This window comes from Equus przewalskii, chromosome 2, assembly GCF_037783145.1.
Source record: "Equus przewalskii isolate Varuska chromosome 2, EquPr2, whole genome shotgun sequence".
Taxonomy (NCBI): Eukaryota; Metazoa; Chordata; class Mammalia; order Perissodactyla; family Equidae; genus Equus; species Equus przewalskii.
In genome coordinates, this window is record NC_091832.1 from 56,756,810 (window position 1) to 56,761,691 (window position 4,882).

The following is a 4,882-nucleotide window of genomic DNA, read 5'->3' on the forward strand; positions in this document are numbered from 1 at the left end:
CGGGGTGGCGCGAAGGACATAAGAAGCCGTATTCGCCGTTCGGGTTCTTTTCAGCTGTTCCAGTTACCTTACTGATCCCGTTGTAGAACCAAGTAGGGACGCTTTGAAGACAATGAGAGGCGAGAAGCGCAGGAAAAGACAAACGGATTTTTATAGTCATCCCTTCAAAGTGACGAGAGATTTTCACATATTGAGGTATACGGAGTAACTATTCAGGTTCAAACTGATTCTCAAACAAATATTGTACGTCTGCCTTAACCATTAAACTAAAGAATGCACTCTCTTAAGAATGCAGACTTCCTCTCCTACGCCCTGTTGGTAACGCCCATATTAGTCTCTTTCTCGACAGCAGGGTTATGTTGACTTGCTAATTTGCAACTAAATACCCGTTTGAAACTTTGATGAATATGTATCTTGGATGTGCTTAATGTATGTTCTCTGTTCTAAAAAGATTTATGTAAGACGAGTGAAAACCGTGGTTCTACGAATGCTTTCTTCCCTTCTGGAAAAGGCCTTCCAGGGTTATAATTCTCACTCTGGCCTAAGTAAAACTCACCCTATTTCTCTTATCTATAGAATGGTTATTGGTTATTTTGCGTCAACAAAAGGAACAACTCTGGTTGAAAAGAATATATATGCCTATATTTAAGGCTGAAATTCTTCCCCAATTACAAGTGCTGTGCTCAGATCGTGCACTGATTATTATATACATTTTTATTACAGGTTTATTTGGCCTTGAAACACTATAACTAAAACTGCGTTCGCCTAGAGTGGCAATCATTTTAGGCTGAGAAGAAAAATGGATATTTAGAAATTTTGCTAACTCTTGTAATTACCACATTCACTTCAACATTTGTTTATTTATTAGACAAATATTTATAGAGCATCTGCTATGTGCCAGGTGCGTATTGAATGCCCACTGCAGAGTATTTTCTAGAGTAGTCACTATGAGAGCCATAAAGATGATTAAGTCACAAAACTCCCTCCTACTCAGGCAGAGCTTAGAATCTATGGGGTTGGGGGAGTCGGGGAGGGATGGGGGAGTGTCCTAAGAAAAGAGCACAAACACACACAAAATAATACAAAAGTCTCTATGATGTAGGTTACTATGACCATAAATCCCATTTTTCAAATGGGTAAACTGTGGCACATGATGCGGGGTCGGTGAGCCGAGGAGTCGAAAGAAAGATTTCTTAGACTCTCAAGATCTGGCAGTAGTGCTCTTTTATTTAGAAAATAGTGTGGAATAGCATGGGGACAGGACCCATGGGCAGTCAGAGCTTCTGCTGCCGCCGCTTCTGCTGCCCCCGCTGGCATGGGGACAGAGCCCATGGGCAGGCAGAGCTGCTGCTGCTGCCCCCGCTGGCATGGGGACAGGACCCATGGGCAGGCAGAGCTGGTGCGTGGGGACAGAACCCACGGGCAGTCAGAGCTCCTGCTGCTGCCCCGAGTTGAGGGTTAGGGCTAATTTTATAAGGCATAGGTATATGATTCATCTCTTTACAAGACAAAGGAAAGAACATGAAAAAAAGTTAAAATGGTATCAGTGCGGGTGGGGTCTGGTCATTGGGTGATCCCATGACTTTTAGACAAGAATCAAATCGGATTAAGTAAAGGTTAGAAAGGTTAGACGCCACCACCCTAAACCAGTTACATGAGATTGCCAGACAGCAACCAACTTAAGTTCTTGCCTCTGGCATTGACCAAGAGCCTCTAGAGATAAGACCATCCCCCCCCTCTTCCTGGCACAGAGAGGGAGGCATCTTCACAGATAGAGGTTTCCCTTAGAAATGTAAATGTTTCCCAACAAAGGGGCAAACAAATTCCACTCCTTGGAGCCTGAATCTCATCTGTAGTTTTAAAACTAACCAGCCTAAAAATCCTCATCATAAGCCATTTTAAAATTAAGCAGCCTAAAAATCCCCATCATAAACCCCCCCGAACCCATTTTGGCCCCGAAATCTTTTGGGGATATGGACGATGGTCAGTCTTCTGTAACTACTTCCGGCTGTACAAGGTCGTAGAGCTGTCCCTAAATGGGGCCATGGGTACAAGTAGGAGGCTTAGCGGACCGGAAGGCTGCACCCGTGGCGTCCAAGGCTGACAAGGTGTACAGAGCCTCTGGCGACAAGAGAATCATTTGATGAGAGGTGGTCCAGGAGGTGAAACTTTGTTGACATGTGGAAGACAAACAACGAAATAGACAACAAATTATAATAAGAAATACAAGCAAGATGATTAACCCAATGAATAAGGTTTTGATAGTAGGCCAGAAACCTGGACCTGACCAAGAGTTCAACCAGTCATTTAGAGATAGGGTGGGGTCAGACATGGACTTAACTTGGTGGCTCATATCAGATAGGAAGCCAGAGATATTCCGATGGTAGTCAGGAATATAAACACAACATTCAGTTTTTATAATGGCACAAGTACCCCCTTGCGCTGCTGTCAAGACATCCAGTGCCATTTGGTTTTGGAGGACTGCCTTACTCATTTGGGACACTTCTAAATCGAGCAGCGAAAGGCTACGTTGTGTATCATTTAAAGCTTTCATAGTAAATTTGTTTAGAGCTTCCATGTGCCAGATGACACTTTCGATTCCTAATTGGGGAAGGAAAATTGAGGCAACATGGTCATACCAGTGGAAGACAGAGCGGGTCCAGCGCTGTTGCAGGTTGGGTAGGAGGAGATATAGTAAATGTAGTTCTACCTTGCATCCAGACGAAACCTAGGGTGCATCGTTCAATCCATCCAGGTGGTAGCCAAGGCCATAAGTTGGAGCCACATAACCACTGAGTGCCATTAGGGGCTAGCCAACGTGTGCTTGGCCGTCTATCCCAGTCAGTCCCAAACCACTCAGTATTTCTTAAGGCTATGATATGAGAACACATATAATGGGGAATTTTTCCCATAGGTCGGGTGCTATTAGGCCATGTATCACAGGTGTGATTGGTTTGTTCCCAACATAGAGTGGCCTTTTGACTGAGTTGACCACTAGTAGGAGTGAGCCAAATATATTCGTCCCAAATTTGATATAGTCCATCCTGTGTGTATCCATAAGTTGGGGACTTTACCTTTGGAACTTGTTGTTTATGATCCACTTGTGACAAGGCAAATCTAGTTAGTATTTGGGCGGTAGTGTTGAAGGAAAAGGTTTGCTTGTGGCCAGGGAACGCCCAGGTATCAGAGATGGATGGCCACAAGGAAACATTATGATTAGTAACAGATGAATCTTGCAGAAGAGAAGAGCTAGAATCTAATATCCATGAATGTGTACTATACCTTCTACTGAAACATAATTTTTTCTCTCTAAAATCACCCTCATTTTTATAAAAGATAGCCAAATTAAGATTAACTGGTCTGCCAATTATTTACATAAGTGCAGCAAGAATACCAATTGATTATACAGGCTTTTTAAATCTGCTTTGCTGGAATTTTTATGAGGAATCTCAGATTGAACTGTAAAGGCCTATCGAGGCCAGAAAAGCCAAGCCAAGGACTTGCCATCAGATTTTGCCTGCAGTACCTACAGGTTTGGGTGGACTCCTCTCTCCTCGAGGTCCTTCAAAATATTCTGAGGTTCCTTGCACCTGCCAGATAAGCAAGCTTCCTTACTTACCGGGTAAGATTGCCAGAATCTCTGTAAACAAGGTACCAGGCCCATGATTCCAAGTGGCTGTATTCCAGAAAGTCCAATCTTTGTTCCTGAAAAGCTGTCTTGTCATATCTGAGCCTGTATGTTTCAAATATGACATTCCAGTCAAAGCCTTGGTAATATAACCAATGTGTCCTGTTATAAGGAGAATAGGTTCTTATTGAACTTATGCAAATAACTATATTGCCATGAAATAACCACTCACTCACAAAGAGTTTCCAAATTCTGGAGGGATCAGGTAGGGAGAAAATAAATGCTTCAGTTTCGCTCATAACGGTATAACTTCACTAAATCGCTGTAAGTCATAGTCAGCATAAGAGAAAAGATTTCCTTAAATCTGAGAAAACAAAACAAAACATTAAAACTCAACAATATTTCAAACAGAAGTCATAAAAAATTATAATCATCCTCATTAGTTCACACAGTCCTGTATAATCAGTTCTTGAGCTTAATCTTCTGTTAGCAGATCTACGAGCTCAGTTTCTGTTAGAATTCTGTAATTTCTTACGCAGTTCAGTTCTATAATCTGAAAGTTTATCAGAACCCTGTAGTTTAGAACCTTTGTGTCAGAATCCTTTCCAGGAATTTTCTCTGAAGATGAAACATATTTGCAAAAGCAAAAAGTATCAGAGTAAAACAGCAACTATCTGTAAATGGACAAAAGACTCAAAAGGGCAATTGACAAAGAAACTTGGCTATTTCTGTGACATATAACACTTTAAGATAATAACTGGAATTATGACTGATAACCAGAACAGATTAGAATTTTAGGAATGCTATATAATGTTAAGACACGTATATTAATAACATTCACCCACGTAATACCACATAAGAAAGTTTATCATTGCTTATTTGACAATGCTACCCATGTAATTTAATAAACCAAATAAATCTAATTAATTTAGTATTTTCCTCCTTATAGGAAGAGAGCAAATTTCTTTGAGAAGTCTCAGGGGCCCTCTGAAAATCCTCAGAGAAATTCTTCTTCCATCTACCAGGTCAAAAGAAAGCCTTCATTCAGGACTTGAATATTTTTGAGGGAGAAGCTTGTCAAAAATATCAAAAGTTTTTGAAATGCTTGTTCAAATAGGAAACAACGCTCACTGTTAAACAATGCTCAGGCATCCATTCAAAGTGACAACAGAGACAGTCAAGAGCAAACAACACCATCAAAAAAAAATTTTAGAAGAGACCTCTTTCTTTCTGAATATAGGAAATTATTTTAAC